General features: G+C 43.9%; 1 protein-coding gene across 7 annotated transcripts in view; it reads right to left on the bottom strand.

Annotated features, from left to right (window-relative positions):
- Window positions 1-22701, bottom strand: part of cdc42se2 (CDC42 small effector 2) — a 182906-nt gene that overhangs the window by 90455 nt on the left and 69750 nt on the right. For 3 of the 7 annotated variants that reach the window (XM_055632851.1, XM_055632854.1, XM_055632852.1), the window contains exon 2: window positions 8983-9103. The exons of the other annotated variants lie outside the window; for them this stretch is intronic. The gene's annotated coding sequence lies outside the window, so the exon portion shown is untranslated. The remainder of the gene's footprint in view (window positions 1-8982; window positions 9104-22701) is intronic. 7 annotated transcript variants of the gene reach the window in all.

Here is a 22701-nt window from a genome sequence, read left to right as displayed (position 1 = left end):
ACAAAAACACATGTGGGTAAATCTGTGAAAATCTCTGATTGGTATTGCAGAAGTTGCGTGACAAGCTTTTTAAGATAAGGAAATAACAAGCTAATGTTAATCATACCCTCAAAAACCATTAGAAGTTGATCTTCAGTTTTCTTTTTCATTCATAGCACATAAAGTATTTAACTACTTTTTGTTCCACAGCACCTGCAGAGATATGACAAGTACACCCCTCCAGCGATTCCAAACATTTTTACTCCATGAATGATGTGATACCAATTTCATCTGTAGGTTTATTGTCTCCAAGAACAAGGCGGATTCAGCACCAGCTGTCTTATCGCCTTTAGTTCAGGCTGAGAGTTCTCTACAATGATTATCGACACACGCTGTCCTGACTCCCCCTCTCTATTTCCCCACTCCCCCTCCCTCTGCACCATACTGCTCATCCTGCATTGTCACTACACAGTGTAGGTGAACACACAAGTAGTGTGGGCAGCAACATCTGCAAAGCAGAAATTGTTGTACAAAATTTAGAAATTATGATGAATTTGTGCAAAACATTTTCTGGGTCACGGACACGGTGTTGTGTGCGATGTTGCACAATACATTCAATTCAACAAAAGTTCATATAAACATTGCAAGAGGTGAAAGCCTATAATTTGAAGAGATACACGAGATACCGAACACTTCCAGGAGAACAAAGAGGCTTGTGAAAATTCTGTATCGTTTTTCAAGATTACAAAGAGCATTTGATGAAGTGAGTGGCATCAATTAGCAAAATAATTGGAACAGACACAGAGTAGAAAAGCAGACGTCATTGTAGGGGTATTGTTGTGGCATCGGGCCCAACTTCCTTACTTATTACGGTGTGGAAGCACGTCACGGGGCCCATCAGACCTTTGCTGGTTGCCAGCAGTGCAATCCCATCAGCTCCAATCCCCGTCCTAATCTCCTGTAACCTGCAACGTATTCTCTCATACGCAACTCTCGACTCCACTTTGTGATTCTTTTTGCCACTGTGGGATAACATGGTGGCCAATTAGCCTCCCACATTTCTTTGCTGCGGGATTGGACAGCTGAAATACAAGTAGTCACAAACTTCACATAGATGGCACCCGAGACCAAGATCAAACCCGAATCCCAGGAGCCTGATGCACATGGATGACTGGCCTAGATTGACAATTGGTGGAGCCTATTCTGGCTGTATAACTTCATGAATCTATCAATTTGATCTCACTCCGCGTGATACCAGGTACTGACTGAGACGGCTGGGTTACAACAACGGCAACAAGGCCAGAGAACGCGCAAGCTACGGAACTGTAAGCTTACACTCCACAATTAGCAGCGCCTCTACACAAGCTGCTCCCCAACATTAACAACATTGGCAATGTGGAAAATTGCCTGGCTAAGTCCTGTCCACAAAAATCAGGACAAATCCAATCAAGCTCAATCACCACAATGTGATAGCTCAATCACCACAATGTGATCGATGCTGGCATCTCCAACCAATACATACTCATCTATTTGCTTATGTTCCATTTAGGTTCCACCAGAATCACTGAAGTCCAGACTTCCTCAGAGTCTTGGCCGATTCTTTCCCCTTGCCTGCATTGGTACAATGCCAACAATTCTCAAGAAGCTCATCGTCAACCAGTGTATGAATCGGTGTGGATTGGATGGATTGAGGCAGGGAAATTAGTGAGTGTTGGTTGGCGTAGGTAAAATTATGAGGGGAGAGTGCGGGGGATGTCAGTGGGGTTGAATGGGGGGGATCTGTGCAGGATGGATGGGGGGGAGCAGTGCAGGATGGATGGGAAATGGGTCAGTACAGGATGAATTGGGGGACCAGTGTAGAATTGATGGGGAGTGGTAGGAGAATCAATGCGAGGTGGCTAGGGAGATCAGTGCAGGATGAATAGATGGGGGGAGGGGTAGTGGGGAGCACAGGGGATGTCAGTGAGGACTGAATAGAGGCAGGAATGGGGATCGGTGCGGGATGGAGAGGAGGGGTCTCAGGATAAGGGGAGTGGAGGGTGGCGTACGAGAGAGAGAGAGAGAGAGAAAGAGAGAGAGAGAGAGAGAGAGAAGGGGCAGAGGAGGTGGGAAGGAAGGCCAACGCTCCTCGGACACCATCTGTCAGGCACATAAATCGCAACCAAAATATGGAGGGGACCGCAGACAGAATATCTTGGCGGCCGCACACGCATGCGCACACTCACACACACGCGCGAAGCTTCTGTGAACGGTAATTTCAGCTCAATCCAGCGCTAAATGCAGCTCAACTGCCTGTCTCGCCTACAGCCCTGTCTCAATCCACACATGGCTGCTGGTTAACCTGGCGGGACAGGCAGAATGAGCTGGGTTTTGCGCTGGCTGTGGGCCTGGGGGCACCGCGCCCATCTGACTCCCGACGCCTCTGGCCACCCCCAGGGGGTGAGGGGGCTCTCGGGCGGGGACGGGGATGGTCCAGTGGCGGTTCAGCAGCGATTGCAGCGCCGGAGACCGGGATCGATCCTGGCTGTGGTGCAGGTCTGTCGAGAGTGTTTTGGCTCGTCTCCCTCCTCCAATCACCCCCCACTCTACTTCCGCCTCTGACCGACACCTCCCTGCTCCAAGGGTCTGTTTTGAAAGCGCCGTTTGCGGAGTGGCAGCAGTTGCCGCTAACACGCTGGGCGGGACGGGGTGCGGGAGGAGGAGATGGAGGTTGCCCGGCGGCACTTTGAGTGGTCATTGGCACCCGGGCAACCGTTAATTTCGAGCCCTGTAATGGATCGGTGACGATTCAGGTCAAGACTTAAGAAGAGACAGAAACAAGGAACTGCAGATGCTGGTTCATACAAAAGGACACAAAGGGTTGGAGTAACTCAGCGGGCGGGTCAGGCAACATCTCTGGAGAACATGGATCGGTGATATTTTGGGTCAGGACCCTTTTTCAGATTCTATTTCTGAAGAAGTGTCTTGACCCAAAATATCCATTTGCTCCATTGATGTTGCCCGACCTGTTGAGTAACTCCAGCACTTTGTGTCTACCCACTGTGTGAAGACCTTCACTAGAGGGACTGAAGCGATTTTGAGAATGCTGCTTTTCATCTCAAGGGCAATATATCTCAAGGATGTTCAATATATTCTGGTCTTGCCAGCATTGTCCTGATACCAAAAATTAATTTTAACGAAAAGATTGTACAACAAAGGGACAGTATAGTAGATTGCGAGAGAGCTCTTTCTGTGCAGTAAATATTTTAAGCTGTTTACTTATTTCTTTGTTTTACTTTACCTTATCATACATTCCTGCTACTTCCTAATCCCTGCCCATTTAGACTTTGCATTGGGGGCCAATAAATTACGTTTCTCAAGGTCTTACCCAATTACTGCCCTCTCAGTGGGAGATTTTTTTTAAATGGCTTTTAATTTAACTTACACACACTTTTCTCACTCCTACGCATAGCGGTTTCATGGGATTTTCCCAATCCGCACCTGAAGGTATGCTGGTAAAGTGACTGGGAAAAACTGGATAATGTGAAAAGCCTATTTCTATTTGAATCCACCACAAACATATCATGGACGACGGCCAGCATAAATTGTGCCAACAAACTGCGGACTTCCTGTTAAGATATGGTTACACAAATCTATTTGAGATACGGTGCCCTGAATGTTCATTAAACACCTGATTGCAAATGTCAGCAACCTGTTTAATCTGAAAGAGAGAAGGCAGCACGTTGCCAACAGTCTGCTCCCACTCCTCAACCGCCACACACATTTCCAGCAGAGATTAAATTCCAACCAACATTTTTCCTCAATGGACACAATCGCACTTCTTAAAAATTTCCCACTGTTTGCTCGCAGCCGTGTCACACAAGAGACCTTTGTAACATCGAGATCTCCAGCACTAAAATGTTAAATGCACTGGTTTATGAAGCACTCTCCCACCCCTGCAGAGCAGCGAAATCACCAAGCAAAGCTAAAAATAAGAAATCTCTGAAGCATTTCCCCCATGTCAGAAGCAGCAAAGTCTGGGAGAATAAGGCAGCATCTAAATATAGGATCCGGTCAAATCTCACAGACAAGCAATCATGCATAGAAGTATCCACCACTCCAAAAATATTAAATGATGCACAAAATCCAAGCTTTGCAAAGAAAAAACAAACGTCAATATTATTTCATCTAAAAGTTCTGATATGTTGCATTTTGTACATTTGATACAGAACGTTTTTTTTTTGTGGAGTTGATCATTTCTGGGTTGTGGTGCACCACGCTAGAAATCCAACCAAGCATTTTAGTTGTGGCTCAGCTTTGCACACTGAGATGATTTCTTTAACAGACATTCATGGAACAACATTATTCCCTGAGGAGAAATCATTGGATCGTGGGCTGGGAAATTTGTTCTCAGGAGTGCCTGTCATTGGATTTTCCTGGAATGAGTGTGTTTTTATAGTGCTGTTCCCTTTTTCCCTTTGCTACTTAAATGGGGCTTCCTGTAGGTCTCAATGCATGGGACCTGACCAAGTAAGACATGTAGACACAAAATGCTGGAGTAACAAGGCGGGTCAGACAACCTCTGGAGAAAAGGAATCGGTGACTTTTTGAGTCGAGACCTTTCTTCAGACACATCTTTAATATTTATTAAACTTACTTGCTCTCCTTGGATAAGAGTCCCTAAACTTTTCCTACATCTTGACCCCTGTGCTGACCCCAACCCCATCACAGTAATATCTCAGATTCCCAGCATTGATTTCACAACACTGACCATATTTTTCATTTATCTAATGACATGACTTCAGAATTAAGGGACAGAAGTTTAGGGGTAATATGAGGGGGAACTTCTTTACTCAGAGAGTGGTAGCGGTGTGGAATGAGCTTCCAGTGGAAGTGGTGGAGGCAGGTTCATTGGTATCATTTAAAAATAAATTGGATAGGCATATGGATAAGGAAATGGAGGGTTATGGTATGAGTGCAGGCAGGTGGGACTAAGGGGAAAAAACATTTGTTCGGCACGGACTTGTAGGGCCGAGATGGCCTGTTTCCGTGCTGTAATTGTTATATGGTTATATGGTTATATCTACAAATCCATGCAAAATGGCCTGAATTATCAGCTTCCCTTCCCCATCAACCATCCCAATCCCAGATCCGACCCTGGCCGCTTCATCAGCTTGTCCTCATTTGTAGGTGTAGGAAGGAACTGCAGATGCTGGTTGAAACCGAAGATAGACACAAAAAGCTAGAGTAACACAGCAGCGGGACAGGCAGCATCTCTGGAGAGAAGGAATGGGTGACCTTTCGGGTCGAGACCCTTCTTCAGACGGTTGGTCAGCTCCTTCATTAAGTGACCATTTCAAGGTTCAAGGCATGAAATGTTTTATTCAAGGATCTGCTGCTGTGGATTTTAGTAGTACAGAAGGCAGACCAGGTCAATATTGGAATCAAATGAATTAATTATAATTAATATGAATATTTAATATATCCATTCAGGGAATTCCTGATGTGATTCAGAATGAATTACGCCCAGCAGAGAACATGGAAAAGTACAGCAGGGGAACAGGCCCTTCAGTCCACAACGTCTGTGCTGAACATGATGCCAAGATAAACTGATCTCATCTGCCTGCACATGATCGATATCCCTCCACTCCCTACAAACCCAAATGACTATCCAAAAGTTCCATAAACGCCACTGGGCCTGCCTCTCCCTCCACCACCGGCAGTGCATACCAGGCACCCATTGTGGAGGCCTAACCTCCAGTAGCTTCACCGACCTACACCTTTCATAAACAAGGGCGCAAATGGTGTCAGGTATGGGTCAGTCAGGGCCGGCCTTAGGAGGTGCGGAGCCCAATTGGGAACAATTTTGATGAGCCCCAGTTTCCCAGCCAAGGTGTGTAGATTCGTAGAAATATAATCAAAGTCTATTATAGACTTTATATCTCTATGGTAGAATGGAAAGTAATCAAAATGTTCGCTTAAAAAGTGCCTGGACCAAGCCGGTGTGTGTGTGTGTGTGTGTGTGAAGGAGAGAAGGGAGGGAGGTGGGGGGAGGGGGAAGAGAAAGGAGGAAGGAGAGAAGGGAGTGAGGGAAGTAGAGAAAGAATGGAGGGAGGGAGGGAGGGAGGGAAGGAGAGAAAGAAGGGAGGGAGGGAAGGAGAGAAGGGAAAAGAGAGAGAGGAAGGTGGGAGGGAAGGAGAGAAGCGAGGGAGGGAAGAAGGGAAGGGAGAGAGGGAAGGGAAGGAGAGAAGGGAAGGAGGAGAGAGAGGGCCGGCGGCGGGATGCTCGGAGTCCGGGCGGACGGGTGTGAGCTGAGGCCGAGGTTTGTAAATGTTGCTCCAACCCCCGGCCCGGCCGCCCCTGTATTGGTCACCGCATCTCCCCGGAGAGAGAGAGGAGGTGGAGTGCGTGAAGCACGCTGTGAGTGTGAAGCACGGTGACTGGAGGGGCGGGAGCACTGCCCTGGGACTGTGAGGGAACTCCCCCTCTCCCCCTTCTCCATTCCCCCTCACACCCCCCTCCCTGTCTACCCCTTTCTTCCCCCTCCACCCCTCTACTATCTCTCCACCCCTCTCTCGCCCTCCACCCGGGGTAGATCTACCCGAGCCAAGAGTAGATTACTACAAAGATCCTAGAGCGGAGCTTTGGATTGCTCCAGAGTGGGGCCCCCCTTGGGCGCGGGGCCCAATTGAGAGAAATCGGTCCAATCGGCTTAAGGCCGGCCCTGGGTCAGTAGCCAGGGATCGGGGGGGGGTGGGGGGGGAATAGGATTAGCATTCAGGGGTTGTGATCAGTTTTTAGTGGGTAGCATTAATATTCAGGGTGGACCGGCAGGGGGCTGTCCATCTACATAGGCAAGAAACAGTCAAGTTGCACAAATGGTGGACAGGATGGGGTTCGTCAGGATCTCGGACTTGATGGGGGGTTGAGGGAGAGCTCTGCGAGTAGGCGTTTCTTATTAGGGGCCGATCTGAATAGTGAATGCGCAGGGAACCGACGAGTAAATCCCCTCTAATTTTTTGTGAAAAGCAACTTCGATATGATTGGCCACCCGATGGTGTGGCCAGGAGCACGCCAATGAGTTTTTTTAGTTTTACTTTTAGAGATACAGCACGGAAACAGGCTCTTCTGCCCACTGAGTCTGCACCGACCAACGATCCCCGCACATTAACACACACACTGGCGGCAATTTACATTTGTACCAAGCCAATGAACTTACAAACCTGTACACCTTTGGAGTGTTGAAGGAAACCAAAGATTTCGGAGAAAACCCACTCCGGTCACGAGGAGAACGTACAAACTCCATACAGACAGCGCCCATAGGCAGCAACTTTACTGCTGCGTCACCATGCCGATGCTGGTGGAAGTGATACCCTTGAGTGCATGGTCTTTGTCTCTCTGGACTCCACTGAGCGTGCATCAGAAGCAAGGAGGGCCAGCAGTGAAAATCATGGGCTCAACCCACTCACATGATGCTCATTTTTAATTAACATTTGACGCATCATTGAAATTGGATTGTGTAAGACCAGTTTTCCCACTCTCCTGATAAACAATAGTGAAATAAGAAATCGCCATAACAAATTACTGATGTAAATGTTCTTTTCCAAAGGAAGGCCAGAAGTGCTTAAGAACAAAAACCTCACTCTAGTACATAATACAGTACATTATTTAAAGAATATATCATATATTCAAATTAATTATAATTCATTCATTTGACAGTATTTTAAATGGATAGGCCTAAAAGTTATTATTTATTTCTTTGTCTACTGACATGCGCTGTTTATAATCAGATCTAAAAGCTTGTAAAAATAAATGGATTATTCCATTAACAACAATTTGGAAAAGGCATGGAATTATTGCACGAATTACAATATCGAATTAAACACATTTTTACTGTCCGTGAAGTGAAAAAATCTGTTTAATTCGATATTGTAATTCGTTCGATTTTATCAGTTCACGGACAGTAAAAATGTGCTTAGTTTGATTCATCAGTTTATTAATAATAATAATAATAATAATAATACATTTTATTTATGGGCGCCTTTCAAGAGTCTCAAGGACACCTTACAAATGATACACCACCAATGATTGCTGCAAAAGAAAAGTTAATTGGGCAGTCATGACCCTTTTGACCTAAGAAATCTTTGATAATCTAGATGTTTATTGCCTTCACCATGCCAACAGAATGCACTGTAGATTTGTATTGCTTTGAACACACAGTGGTCTGAAAGCAGGCAGTTTTGATAGGATTAGAAGACAGATCTGTCCTGGATTGGCCCTAAATTTGGTTTTGTTTCCCAAGGGTTTTGACTTTAGAAAAAAGACTGCAAAGTTGATCCTGAAGGGCAAGCAGCCCCAAGGGATAAGAAACTTTCTGCTTCTCAAGAGTTACCATCATCTAAATTACCAGACACATGGCTCAGCTACATATGTATTTTTACTGATGGAGTTTCTATTTCTTGGCACAACTTTGTTTCGCAGACCACACAACTAATTATAACTATACTACTGAATGCGGATCCAGGTAGGAGAAGCAGAGAGAAGAAAGAAAACTCACTCTCTTTATTAAAATTACATTCTGGTCACAGCAGTGATTCACAATTTACTTTATGCTCTTTGTTTCTACTCCACAGCCAGAGGTTTGCACAAGCCTTGGTCACTTTTGACACAAAGGGTCATATTTCTCCTCACTAGTTCCGTGATTGCGTGTGAAAAGGCCAGGTTTCGACGGTTTCTCCTCCTAATGTAATTTACTGTGTTTAGAGATCAGCTTTAGGGCATTAGCACTGTAACCTTTAATAATTGATACCAGTCTCCAAGCATCAGATCTAATGTCCATGGCCGGGAGAGGGCTGAACTGTGCTCAGAAAGGCAGTGAACATAACCCATGAGAAATTCAACGTATTACCATCTCTCCATCCAATGTTCGCATCAAACAGGCTATTAGTGCAAGACACAAAATGCTGGAGTAAGTGAGTCACGCAGCATATCTGGAGAAAAGGAATTAACTCCCAAAGTACTTACTTGGTAAATTTGCACACCTATTTTCTGATCTATGGAAATATGGTTTTAACGTGCATATAACTCCCTCAAATATCTCGAACCAATATTCCTTCCTGTGTTGTAATTTCACATCAATTAGCCCCTGTGGAGAAATGACAAAAATTGTACCAGTTGCTCTAATTAACTTATTCTTCACTGAGGAGCCACTGTTAATTGCACACATTAGCCTCAATCCATTCTATTCCTAACTTTTGCACCAGTTTTTTAAATCAACTTATTCGATGGAGATTTTGGGCTTCTGTCCTAAATATATCTCTTCATATGGTTCTGTACCACGTTTTCATTGGTAAAGCTCCCATAAAGTACCTAGAGATGTTTTACTAATTAAATCCACAGTGCAAAATGAAGAGAGTAACTGTTCAGTCTTCAGAGTTGGAGAACACTTAAAGTACTGTGCTCTGAGGAAGAGGTTGTTGCACACATTAATTCTGCTGAGCAGTTCTTAATCAGCAGCTTGAAGGATCTGACCCACAGTGATAATACAATAAATGTTCAATTTATTATGCATCACCAAATATACAACACATTTAGAAATATCATATAGTGGTACTTCCATTATAACATGTCTTTGGAACATAGCTGTTTTAGTTATGGGAAATTTATTTGCAGTTCAAAAGAAGGTTTACAGCATCTAAATCTAAATTTGTGCAGAGTATCGAAGAATAAAGACAGTATATGCAAAATTAACTTTGGCATTTTTTGAGAAAGCATTGGAGACACAAGGAACTGTAGATGATAGAATCTTGTGTGGAAAACAATGTGCTGGTGATACTCAGCGCGTTAGGCAGCATCTCTGGCGGACATGGACATGCGGCATTTCGGATCAGCTCACAACATGAAATGTCGCCTATCCATATTGTTCAGAGATGGTCATAGGGTGATACAGTGTGGAAACAGGCCCTTCAGCCCAACTTGCTAACACCGGCCAACACGTCCCAGCTACACTAGTCTCACCTGCCCGCGTTTGCTCCAAACCTGCCCTATCTATGTACCAAACCTGTCCTATCCATGTAATATTATCTGGATATTATCAAGATGCTGCCTGACCAGCTGAGCTGGTCCAACACTAAATAAGAGCCTCCTCATTGGCTCTTGCTAGGAGTTTTAAAGCTACACCGTCCTGAAAAGAATCTCTTTTTAATGTCCTCCATACCAGGTGGGCTGGTCAATGTTCATTTCTCAAAACCTAGTGGGTCAGACAGCATCTGTGAAGAACATGGATAGGTGACATTTCGGGACCCTTCTGAAGTCTGAAGAAGAGCCCCGACCTGGAATGTCCTTTATCCATGTTCTTCAGAGATGCTGCCAGACCCACAGAGGTACTTCAGCATTTTGTGTTTCTATTTTGAATTATTTTTATTTTGACGAATTCCCCTGGGATCAAGGATTGTTTGCTTCCACTCTGGGTCGGTGAGTTCTGAGGTGACTGATGAGATCAAAGTGGGAGCTGCAACCTCTTCCACTGATGGGGTAGATGGTGCTGGCAGAGCAACTGAGAGGGCATCTGTTATTCATACACAGATTGTGCGAGATCCTGGAACATGGACACGATGTTCTCAACCATTTTCTGAACGTCAATCAGGTCCCCCAGAGAAAACCCACATACTCGTATTGTGAACATGCAAACTCCACACAGACTGCCCCCGAGATTGTGAACATGCAAACTCCATACAGACTGCCCCCGAGATTGGAAAGGATCTCCGTCACTGTGACGCAGCAGTTCTTCCTATGCCACCGTGCTGGTTGTTGCACACTCTTCATGAGAATAAATAGGTGAAATTCCCGTGAGTTACAATTATACAGATTTCTAGAATAACTGGGAGAGGATCAAGAAAGTTTTTCACAGTAAGGATGGACTTTAATAATCTGATCAGCCATGATCATATTGAATGGCGGTGCAGGCTCGAAGGGCCGAATGGCCTACTCCTGCACCTATTTTCTATGTTTCTATGAAAGGACAATACTATATCTATGAAATAATTAGTCATGAATCAAATGATATATTACTTTCATCTGAAATATTAATACTTCACCACTATTAATTTTACACATATGGATTTCTCTTCGAATAACTTGGGGATATGAACCAAAAAAGCCACAGTCAGAATCTTTTTTTTTCCTATAATTTAAATGGACAATGTCCGCTGTAACTTTGTGCGACTCTTTCCAAGGCAAGAGTCTTAAGTGACATATTTTAAACCACTTCACTATAAATCTGCTTTAAAAAGGATGCAATCTTCATTACTCTAAATTGATATTTATATCAATCAAACTTAAAAGTCTTTACAGACTCCTGTATCCACATCTCCTGTATCCAAAATTATTAAAGCTGATCCAAACTATGCAACTTAAACCTTCTTGATCCTCTTCCAATTATTCCAGCAATCACAGGAATTGTATCTTACCCATTTATTCTCATGAAGAGTTCGCTACAACCAACTTTGCAGTTTACGCTACGGGTAAATAACATGAGCACATAAGCCTGCCCTATATACCTCTGAGATCATTTTTATTTCAATGTTACTCTCTCTCCTTTCTCTTTGGTATACAGAGAGCAATTCATTCTGGGATAAAGTGCCACAGGCACAAGTCTGGTACTGCACCAAATGGGTAATGCATAATTCTGGAGAGGGGGCCGATGTAAATGAGCCATATCCCATTGCCAGATAACTTCATCTATGCACTTTCCAGTTGGGATTACTGAATAATAAAGAGGGGTGCAAGCTGAGCCAGATCCAATTCTCTCTCCAACTCCAGTGATGAAAGGAAATTTCTTCACCCAGAGGTTGGTGAATTTTTGGAATGCACCACTCAAGATATTTTGGAAAATCCAATCATTGAGTACATTCAACTCAGAGCTCCAAATATTTTCTGATATTTAGGGAATCAAGAGATATGGCGTTAGTATAGGAAAGTGGAACTGAATTAAAGGATCATCTATGCTCTGAATGAATGGTTAACCAATCAAAATGGGCCCGATAGCACACATAACAAGGTTTTTCACTATCAATATACAATAGACAATTGACAACAGGTGCAGGAGTAGGCCATTTGGCCCTTCAAGCCAGCACCGCCATTCAATGTGATTATGGCTGATCATTCACAATCAGTACCCAATTCCTGCCTTCTCCCCATATCCCCGGACTCCGCTATCTTTAAGAGCCCTATCTAACTCTCTCTTGAAATTATCCAGAGAACCGGCCTCCACCACCCTCTGAAGCAGCGAATTCCACAGACTCACAATTTTCAGCATGAAAAAGTGTTTCCTCATCTCCGTTCCAAACGATTTACCCCATATTCTTAAATAATAAACCTTAATAATCATATATGTTTCAATAAGATACCCTCCCATCCTTCTAAATTTCAGAGTATACAAGCCCAGCCGCTCCATTCTCTCAGCATATGACAGTCCCGCCATCCCAGGAATTAATCTTGTGAACCTACGCTGCACTCCCTCAATAGCAAGAATATCCTTCCTCAAATTTGGAGACCAAAACTGCACACAATGCTCCAGGTGTGGTCTCACCAGGGCTCTGTACAACTGCCTAAAGACCTCTTTGCTCCTATATTCGATTCCTCTTGTTATGAAGGCCAATATGCCAATCGCTTTCTTTACTACCTGCTGTACCTGCATGCTTATTTTCATTGACTGAACAAGCACCCCTAGATCCTGTTGTACTTCCCCTTTTCCCATCTTGACACCATTTAGATAATAATCTTCCTTCCTGTTTTTGCTACCAAAGTGGATAACCTCACAGTTATCCACATTAAACTGCCTCTGCCATGCAGCTGCTCACTCACCCAACCTGTTCAAGTCACCCTGCATTCTCGGTGCACTTGACAATAATAAATCAATGTTAATACCAATATCCTTGGAAGTGTCAATGCCCTTTAATATGAGTCTAAATAAGGGTCCCGGTCCAAAACATCACATCCTTTTTCTCCAGAGATGCTGCCTGACCCGCTGAGTTACTTCAGCACTTTGTGTCTATCTCTAGAGTATTTCAGTTTTGAGGGTGCAATTAATTGTCCAGGAATATCTGTAAATCAGGAGTTGGGAGGGAGGAACACAGGAAAATTTAAATCACGAGGAAGATGGTACTGAGCAAATTGTTGGTGCTGTGCACCGACAAGTCTCTGTGTCCTGATCTTTTTCTTCAGAGAAGACCCCAGGGATTAAGACCTTGCAGTGCCAGACACCCAGGTTCAATCCTGACCTTGGGTGTTGTCTGTGTGGAGTTTGCACATTCTCCCTATGATCGTATGGGTTTCCTCTGTGTGCTCCGGTTTCCTCCCACATCCTAAAGATGTGCAGGTTTGCAGGTTAATTAGCCTCTGTAAATTATCCCTAGTGTGTAATGAGTGGATGAGAAAGTGGGGTAACATGGAGCTATGTTAATAGCTGATCAATGATCAATGGGGACAGGGTGGGCCGAAGAGCTTGTTTCTATGCTGTATCTTAATTAAACTAAAAAAAGGGGTTGATGAGATAGATTAATTTTTTTTTAATCCTGAGATTCAGGGAAAGTTCCATGATATGGGTGAATAGTAAAAATAGCCCATTTTAAAATATAAAAATGAACATCTGCTTTAGAAAAGGTTAGAAGCTTTTATAAAAAGTGACCATTTTGCAAAAGGCTAATTTACTGTATTGCAAGTAAATAGAGAAGTTAACAAGTTGTCATTTATTTCTAAGAGAATTGAATACAAATGTAGGGAGTTTATGCTTTGGTTATACAGGGTACAGGATGTTCTCCGGTTATGAATGACCTGACGTATGCAAATTAGACTTCATACAAATTCTCCCACACATTTTTTTAAAGCGATTTTAAAGATAGTGTAAATGATAATAAAATATTTTATGGTATCCAGCAAGGACTGTATACCGTATATATTCCATTTGTATAAATATGGATGGTGCTTCTGGTTTTGATTATTTTATCGTCATATACACCAGGGTGCAACGATATTCTTTGTTCACATGAAGATCGCAGAGTAAATAATAATATAACCAGTAATGACAAACACAACAAAAAATGCAATGATTAGTGAAAAACAACAAGATTGTGGTGCAATCTAAGTACTGCAAAGGAAAATTTAAAGTGGGTAACCGAATAAGCGAAAGAGGTGAAGTTAAGATTAAGCAGGCGTGGCAGCATCTCTGAGAAGGGGCCATGAGAGAGGTGGTTCAGGAGTCTGATAGCTGTGAGGAAGAAGCTGCTCTCAAGTTTGAACATCCGAGTTAGAGAGATTATTTACAAGTATATGTACAGAGATATAATATGGGTCACTACATAAAATGGCCAATTTTGACAAGTACGATATTGGCTAACTGACAGTGATAGTCATAAAGTCAGTCATAAAGCACAGAAACTGGTCTTTGTCTATGCTCAACAACGGCATATTGGCCGTGTCCCATTTGCCTGCGTTTGATCCATAGCCCTTCCTTTCTAGGTCATAAGATCATAGATGAAAGGCACAGAATTAGGCCATTCGGCCCATCAATTCTACCCCGCCATTCAATCATGGCTGATCAATCTCTCCCTCCTAACCCCATTCTCCTGCCTTCTCCCCATAACTTCTGACACCCGTACTAATCAAGAATCTATCTATCTCTGCCTTAAATATATCCACTGACCTGGCCTCCACAGCCTTCTGTGCCAAAGATTTACCACTCTCCCACTACAGAGGATCTGTCCAAATGTCTAAAAAGAGTTGTAATTGCCTCCACGTGTATAGCCTCCTCTGACAGCTCAATCCACATACAGACTAGCCTCCGAAGGTCACACTTTAAGAAGGTCACCCCTCAGCCTCTTATACTCCAACAAATATCTAACCTCTCCCTGTAACTCAAGCCTGCAAGGCCAAGTAACATCCTGGTGAATATCTTCTGCACTCTTTCCAACTTATTAACATCCTTCCTATAGCTGGGCGACCTGAAGCGCACACTATCCTCCGAGTGTGGTCTCACCACAACCTATACAGTTGCATCATGATGTCCCAACTTTGGCACTCAACTCCTTCACAATGAAGCCAAGCACACAATACGTCTTCTTCACCACACTGTCCGCCTGATTCACCACTTTTAGGGAAGCATGTGCTGTACACCCAGATCTCTCTGCTCAGCAACATTCTTCAGGGATCTACCATTCACTGTGCAAGTCCTGCCCTGGTTTGACATACCAAAGTGCCACACCTCACACTTGTCAGAGTTAAATTCCAATAGCCATTCCTTGGCTCTCCTTGCCAACTGATCTAGAACCAGTTGTAAACTTATATATCCTTTCTCATTGTCCTGTGTAAAACCGGTGTTGGTGTCATCTGCAAATTTACTGACCATATTAACTATATTGTGACCCGTGACACTCCACTAGTCAGAAGCCTCCAATCAGAAAGCAACCACTCACAACTATCCTTTGATTCTTTATACAAAGCCAGCTTTGAATCCAAATTGCTAGCTCACCTTGGATGACATGCAATCTAAACTTCCAGGCTAGTTCACCGTGCTGGACCGTCAAAGGTGTTCCCCTCATAGGTTAAAGGTCTACATGATGTACATGCCAGGCCAAAGGAGAGACGGAAAGCAAGTTTGGTAATGATAAGTAGAATCCACATGGATTGCTCAAAGCAGAATTGTACCTCCCTGTAAATAGAGCTTTTACAACTTACTTCCTTCTGCAAATGAGGAAGTGAAGTGGAGTGGAACCATCTTGTTTACTCTGCCTCAGCTTATTGGAGTTTGCTTCAATTGTTCTGGTGAGGAAAGCCATCAGTAGGACAAAGAAAATGATGTAAGAGCTTAAACGCCTTTGCAAATAAATTCCCCAATAGAGAGAAAGGAGTGGAAAAGGTCAGTAATTTAGCAAAAACCTCAAATATATACAGAATTATATCGAGAAAGCTATATTCATACATTTAACCTAGAATATATAAAAAAGTGTAGGCCATTAGGCTGTTCAAAATTAAGTACAAAAGTGAGGAAGGCTTTCACAGTATACGCAGAATCTAGATAATCTACAGAAATGGGAATAAAAGGGGAAATGGCAGATTGAGGGGGGGGGGGGGGGGTGAGGAGGAGTCGGGGGGGAAAGGTAAAAAAAATATAAAAGAATAGAGGATAAAAAAAAAAAAAACTAAGTAAAGAAATATAAATAGCCATTCCTTCGCTTAGTATAAATTTAACCTCCAAATATATACAAAGTGAGGAAGGCGTCCTTCTAGGTTTAAAGGTCTACATGATTACATCCGGCCCCAAGGAGAGACGGAAGCAAGGTTTGGTAATGTAAGAAATCCACATGGATTGCTCAAGCAGAATTGTCTCCCTGTAATAGCGCTTTAGGGGGGTTTCTAGAGTGAAGGGAGTGAAACCATCAGTAGGGGGGGAAAGTGAAATGATCGAGGCCATTTAATTAGCAGCAGATATAGATAATCGAGAAAGCTATATTCATACATTTAACCTAGAATATATAAAAAAGTGTAGGCCATTAGGCTGTTCAAGCCTGCTCCACCATTAAGTACAACAGTGAGGAAGGCGTTCACAGTATACAGCAGAATATAGATAATCTACAGAAATGGGTGGGGAAATGGCAGATGGAGTTTAATCTGAGCATGTGTGATGAGTTGCAGGAGGTCGAATGTAACGGAAAAATGTACAATTAATGGCAAGACACTTAACAGCATTCATGCACAGAGGAATCTTGGGGTCAATCGGCAATCGGTGCAGGAGTAGTGCAATGTACACTCAGATCTCTCTGCTCAGCAACATTCTTCAGGTCCAGTGCAGTGCCTCTGAAGTCCCTCGGACTAACCTTGACTGGCTGTCCTTTGCTGGCTTTACCTTGCACTAAACGTTATTCCCTTATATCAATACACTATAAATGTTGATTGCAATCAGGTGAAACCTACCGTGAGGACAGTGAAGGTTTGGCCTGAGGGGGCTGTCTCTGTTTTACAGGAGCAGTTTCAGCAAACAGACTGGAGTCTGTTTGTTACCCAGTCCACCTCCCAAGTGGACATCAACTCATACACCTCAACAGTCTTGGACTATATAAAATTCTGCACTGATAACGTCACTACCCACAAAGAGATACAGACCTTCCCTAACCAGAAGCCGTGGATGAGCAGGGAGGTCAGACTCCTGCTGAAGGCTCGCGATGCCGCTTTCAGATCTGGTTTCAGATCTGGCAATGCTGAGGGATACAGCTCATCCAGGGCCAATCTGAAAAATAACTCAATCATAAACGGCGGATTGAGGAGCATTTCCAAAACAACTCCGACCCCAGGCGCATGTGGCAAGGAATCAAATCCCTTGCTGATTACCAGAAAGTTAACACCCCCCCCCCAGACAACGCCTCCCTTCCGGACGAGCTAAACCATTTCTATGCTCGCTTTGACCGGGACAACAAAACTCCAGCCACCAAAGTTGCTCCACCCCCGAATGAACAACCCCTCAGTCTCTCCACCTCTGCTGTACAAGATGCACTGAGCAAGGTGAATGAGCACAAAGCTGCTGGCCCTGATCGCATCCCCGGGCGGGTGCTCAGGGCATGTGCTGGACAACTATCCCCAGTCCTCACTGACATTTTCAATCTGTCACTGGCCCAGGGTGTTGCCCCCACTTGCCTCAAGACATCAACCATCGTGCCAGTGCCCAAACAATCAGCCACAGGGAGTCTCGACGATTTCCGCCCAGTGGCACTCACCCCTGCCATTGCTAAGTGCTTTGAGCGGCTGATCTTGGCTCACCTCAAAGCCTGCCTCCCCCCCACACTGGACCCCCATCAGTTTGCCTACCGGACCAACAGGTCTACAGAGGACGCCATATGGGCGGCCCTACACTCTGCCCTGACCCACCTGGACAGCAATAACACCTACATCAGGTTGCTGTTCATTGATTTCAGCTCCGCCTTTAACACTGTCATCCCCGCCAGCTTGATCATCAAACTCAGCGGACTTGGCATCTCCACCTCCCTCTGCAATTGGACACTGGATTTCCTCACCAACAGACCGCAGTCTGTTAGGATGACAGTGTTATAGGCGGAGCTGAAATCAATGTGTGTTATTAGAGCACATGTATTGACCTGGAACTTATGAGGACATCTCCCTTCCTCGTTTAGGTGTACCTTTTACATCCACCTTTATGTGTGTGTAAATAATGGGCCTGTCCCACTTAGGCAATTTTTTGGGTGACTACAGGCGACTGGTGTAAAATTTTCAACATGTTGAATAAATGTTGCCAACACGATGGCGACAATTTTTGCTGTTGTAGTTTGTCGTAGGTGCTGTCGTAGGTCACCGCCAGGTGTCAGAGGTGAATTCCATTAGAACTGGTGCCTGACAATCGCCAAAGTGGGACAGGTCCTCAGTTTCACGTTTCATCCTGAAGGAAGAGACCTCACACCAGGCAACGCTTCCCCCAGGACTGTCAGCAGAGATAATGTACATTTAAACCCACACAGCTGCATTTAAGGTTGACACCTTCACTGAACCAACAGATTGAATTCCAGTCCCCCAGTACGCCAATCTTGCATTGTTTAATCCTCCTTCAGTGGAAAGGCTGGAGATTGCTCTCGTTTTGAGTGAACCCAGAAATTATATCCCACAGCCCTCACTGCTAATTTTGCGGTTCATATGCCAACTATGTCTAAACGCCTAAATCATTCTGGTGCATATGTAACCAGTGGTTTGGAATTCACACACAATCTCCAAAGCCTGTGCCTGTATTTTCAGGCACATTTGTACACAATGAGCCTAATGTCTGTGTAGCTCTATACAGACCTGGGTAGAGCTGGGTGTGAGTGCCATCACCCATCCAAACCAGTAAAGGCCGTGAAACAAAATAGGAAAAATAAACATCAGGTCCCCCTTTATCATTTTAATAGCTCCAATAACCAATGCTTTAATAGGGGTGGTCTATAATATATTGGGTTGAGAAGGTTTGAAAATTCCTGTCTGATCATTATATTTAAAAAGCTGTCACAAGGTTAATTCCCAGGATGGCGGGACTGTCATATGCTGAGAGAATGGAGCGGCTGGGCTTGTATACTCCGGAACTTAGAAGGATGAGAGAGGATCGTATTGAAACATATAAGATTATTAAGGGTTTGGACACGCTAGAGGCAGGAACCATGTTCCCAATATTGGGGGAGTCCAGAATAAGAATAAGGGGTAAGTCGTTTAGAATGGCGATGAGGAAACACTTTTTCACACAGAGAGTTGTGAGTCTGTGGAATTTTCTGCCTCCGAGGGCGGTGGAGGCCAGTTCTCTGGAAACTTTCAAGAGAGAGCTAGATAGGGCTCTTGAAGATAGCAGAGTCAGGAGATATGGAGAGAAGGCAGGAGCAGGGTACTGATTGTGCATGATCAACCATGATCACATTGAATGGCGGTGCTGGCTTGAAGGGCCGTTTGGCCTACTCGTGCACCTATTGTCTATTGTTTATTTCTTCTTTTACTCTCACTACATTTTCAACCGAATTTTGGAATGCAATTAATCATAAGGCCAGCCACAGCAACAGTCCCATCTGACCAGTGCATGTCTAATATTTGATTGGAGTGGCTTATATATTTATTCAACAAAGTAAATGGTCATGGAGAAGCCAGTCCTAACCTTTAACCAACAGCTATAATGAAAAGTAGTTAAGCAAACTTGGATAAATGGTAACACAATATGGAAAATGTCCATTTCACCTAAACCAGTTCCTGTCAGCAATTATGCCGGCATGTGAACGAACTGTGCTGTCGCAATAAATCCTCTGACTCCTCTGCTTCATCAATCCATAAAATCCCATCCCGATTGTCAACCACGATATGGATTCCAGTCACAGGACATTCCCGGCTGGGAGCATTTTCTTGCTCTCCTGTTATAAATCTAAATCAGTTTTGAATCGATCAGCCCAGACCTCATTGTCCATTCCACCCACACAATGCTGGTGATTTGAGAGTGGTCTGCTCTACCTCCCCTCAACTCTCAGAATTTTAAATTCTCAACGGATTGCAGTCTGCAATTTCTTAAAACATCAAATGTCCTGATTTTGGGCCTTTCTTTATATTTCCAAACCACAATGCTCCCTTGACAATTCTGAGTCTTCCTTCTATTGTGGGAAAGCCAGTATTCTGGCTTGTGTCTTAATTATGTTATAGATAAGGCACCAGTTCAAATATTTGCTGCCCCTTATAGCGGTGTCTGGAATATCATTGGGTCGGTATTAGCTGACCTGCTCCCGGGACTCACTGCTGGCATTCTCATCCAACACATCCAGGTGTAGAGGGTTGAATAAGTTAACTGCTCATGCCCAAGTGATTTCTGGCAAAGTGGAACAGGATTCCCACGGTAACTGTGCCCCTAGCTGTGAAACCCAAGGCTCAGCCTTGAACACATAATTAAAATATATTTAAATATTAACAAATAATTGAGCATATTCGCCCATTCAGATATCTGTATCAGTCCTATAACCACATCTCACTGAGTTAGAGACTTTTGGAATAATTTTACACACAAAGCAAGACACACACAATTCCACACGCGCAGGCTCACATAGACACACACACGCACACGAAAGTAACAAATTCATTTTCCTTTAGCTTACACAACCTATTCTGTTTATTCGCAGTAAAATGACTCATCTGACATCCTAATTATTAAAACAATTAATGAACTATTTGGACAGTTTTCTGATCACCTACAGTTATTTTTCACAGCACCTCCATGACTTTCATATCAGTTTAGTTTAGTTTCATTTATTGTGAGGTGTACCGAGGTACAGTGAAAAACTTTAGTTATGTGCTAGCCAGTCAGCGGAAATACATGGTTATAATCGAGCCATCCACTGTGTACAGATACATGATTAAGGAAATAATGCAAGATTAAGTCTAGTAAAGTATGATTAAAGATAGTCCAGATCTAAATAGATGAGATAGTAGATCTAAATAGATAGTAGCTCAGGACTGCTTTCCAGTTGTTGATAGCTTGTTAATACTGGGAAGAATCTGCCCCTGAATCTGGAGAATTGTACTTTTACACTTCTATACCTCTTGCCTGATGGGAACGGGGGGGAAGAGGTAGTGACAGGGGTGAGACTTATCCTTGATTATGTTGGCCGCCTTGCCGAGGCAGCGTGAAGTGTAAATGGAGTCAATGGAAGGGAGGTTGATTGTGTGATGGTCTGGGCTACGCCCACAATTCTCTGCAATTTCTTGCGCTCTTGCATGGAGCTGTTCCCAAACCGTGCTGTGATGCAGCCCGATAAAATGCTTTCTGTGGCAACATATTTCTAAATTGCTTTGCTGTATTTTCAATCTCTTTTGGGAAAAGAAAAAAAAAAATCTCTCTTGTGCCTCCTGAGGCTTTCTTATCTCCCGGATTGTCCAAGTCTCCCAGAACGAAATATAAATCTCCAGGAGATGAGGCAGAACAATCCAGGAGACAAATGAGGCACTCTGAATGCCAAACCCAAGTTGAACAGCTGCTCTTTAAAATTCAAAATAAATGTGCGTTTGACTGCTGAGCAGATGAACCGTGCCTGCATTGCCAAAGGCTGTGACTCCATGATGTAAAGTCAATGCTGTGATTGTGGATATGCTGCACATACACTCACACAAACACACTACATGCACGCACATAGCATACTTCTTCAGTCTGAACAAGGGTCTCGACCCGAAACGTCACCCATTCTTTCTCTGAAGAGATGCTGCCTGTCCTGCTGAGTTACTCCAGCATTTTGTGTCTATCCGATTTAAACCAGCATCTGCAGTTCTTTCTTACATACTTCTTCATAGGTCGTTTAGGATGAATTACTTCCATTCTGGTTTTGTAGATCCCATGGTGACGGATGAATTATGGCACATTACAAGACAAGGCTGACAGGGCAGGCATGTGGGGATGTGATCCTTCCTGTTTACACAGGGCTTCTGTGTGCTCCCGATCCCAATACCATCTGAATGACCCTTCTCCACTTTGGGTGTCTGGTGACAATGCAGTTTATCCAACAGTATCAAATGCATGCAATTATGGCCTCAACTACAGAGGTGTTGATCTAGGAGTCGGTACTGACATTGGTTCGCTTATCCTTCTGGTAAATGCGGAGGATGTAGTGCAGCCAGAGTTGGCAGTATCCATCTTGTGCCTTTAGGTGCCTGTTGTTGCTAACCCGGGTATCATGGGCATATAGTAGAAGGGGGAAACATGTCATCTACTGGACCATGGGGTTAGTGCCAGGTTTCAAACAGCTTTCCTTGAATCAACAAACTTTTATTATAGTGGAATGTTATGCAGTGGAACAGAGGATGGTGCATTCCGTTGGTGGAGGACAGTCTTGTTGATATTGAGATCCAAATCCCTCATTTTCCTCAGTGATCTTCTGCATACTGCAGGTCAACTGCCTTGGTCCTGGCCTGCTGTTTTGAGCAGTTAGTTCCGACAATTAGCTCAACTCCTGGGGGAAGTCTGTTGGACATGAGGTGAAGCATGCGGCGAGTAAGGCTGAAAGGAGAGTTGGAACAATGATGCAGCCTGATTTAACCTGGATTTTCACCTAGAATGGCTCTGTTGTAGACCATTGTTTAGATCATGGCTTGCATGCTGCCATGAAACAAAAAGGGATGGAGACACATTTCTGTGGTAGCCCAAATTCTGACATTCAGGCACAGACTCATAAACACATACACGCACACAAATACCTA

This window comes from Leucoraja erinacea, chromosome 3 (assembly GCF_028641065.1).
Source record: "Leucoraja erinacea ecotype New England chromosome 3, Leri_hhj_1, whole genome shotgun sequence".
NCBI classification, from domain to species: Eukaryota; Metazoa; Chordata; class Chondrichthyes; order Rajiformes; family Rajidae; genus Leucoraja; species Leucoraja erinaceus.
Note: the sequence above shows the minus strand (reverse complement) of the source record. Positions and strands in the feature narration are given on the sequence as shown.